This window comes from Morone saxatilis, unplaced genomic scaffold (genome assembly GCF_004916995.1).
Source record: "Morone saxatilis isolate NCDOM2014 unplaced genomic scaffold, NCSU_SB_2.0 Contig8, whole genome shotgun sequence".
NCBI classification, from domain to species: Eukaryota; Metazoa; Chordata; class Actinopteri; family Moronidae; genus Morone; species Morone saxatilis.
The window spans coordinates 4,090,585-4,091,949 of NW_023340257.1; the positions used below are offsets into that span (position 1 = coordinate 4,090,585).

At 50.2% G+C, this 1,365-nt stretch overlaps 1 protein-coding gene across 1 annotated transcript in view; it reads left to right on the forward strand.

Annotated features, from left to right (window-relative positions):
- Nucleotides 1-1,365, forward strand: part of LOC118341280 (unconventional myosin-Ic-like) — a 60,196-nt gene that overhangs the window by 39,568 nt on the left and 19,263 nt on the right.

Genomic DNA, 1,365 nt, shown 5'->3' on the forward strand with positions numbered 1-1,365 from the left:
TTCCCACATTCTCTCCGTCTACTTCAGAGGAAACCAACATTTCTTCGCAGTTTACACCTCAAAACCCACTACCCTCTGGGCTGCACAACCGCCCAAACACACAACAATGTCAGCGCAATCGATCTTCACCCACACACGCCTTGGACTCCTTACTCCAACCTCGTCCTACCCGTTACTGAAAGAAGCCAACTCACAGACACAGGTCTTCTCCCTCACCACTTTCCAATCACTGCGATCGTACTGATGGAGGCTCCACGTTTGCGCGACAGTCCCTGCTGGAACAAACACCACACACACACACACACAAACACCTAACCTCACCTCCTGACACACCACACGTACCTACTCTTCATCACTCCTTGTTTCACAGCTTTGTATTCTCCACTACGTAACCCCCCACGCTCCTTGAACATCCTCAACAACAAATCCATCAAAAGTAGCTCAGATGCCCTGTCAAACACCGTAAACAACCCCTCATTATCTACTGTGATCGTAGTACGAACGACCGCTAACTTTGCAACACCAACACATATAATGACGTGTGTTTTCTCCAGTAGACCTGTTTGTGTGCTGCTTCATTGCACGCGGGAGGAAGTATCAGCCTAGTGCCTAAGACGATGTTGCCCCCTGAGGACAAGCTCCTCTTCGGTACTCCGCGAAGAGCCATACTATGTAGAACCAGCACACCTCCCAACAAATCCGGCGCACCCCCACACACCACAAACGGTTCAGACCCAAGTAACCTCTGAGGGAGGAGGGCACCGAGCGCGGGCAGCCAGACCGACCGACAGAAGACGCACCGCAGACGCAGAGCGCAGCCGACAGCACCGAGACCGCGAAGAGAGAGAAATAGAGAAAGAGAGAGGTTTGTTTCTTTCGGGGTGCGACAGAAAAGCTTGAAACGCCGTCAATTCTGGATTTCTTCATCCGCTTCCTGTCGTCCAGGATGAGGTTTAAAAGGAACGGGTCCTATACGCTAAATAGGTAAGAGGCTGGTGTAACGTGAGCAGCGGTAACTTATTAATGTGTTATCCATATGGAGAGGTGGTGGAGGCAGAGAGGGGAGGGAGGGGAGGGAGGGGAGGACAGCACGTTTTGTTGTATGCTGAGCTCATAAATCAGTTCACTTTCTCGGTGTGTGTTTCCACGGAGGCTTGCAGTGCTGCTCTCACTGGCTTCCTAGTGTTTATGGTGATATTTCCTACCATATCTTATATATACCAAAGGATATGTGTTTAATGCAGTATTCTGCACACAAGCTGCAACTGCCACCGTTGGAGTCTAGTTCTTTTATTGTGACTGGACTTGAACATGCAGTTATTTATAATAGCAAATCTACAGTATATTGCCCCCCCCCCCCCCCCC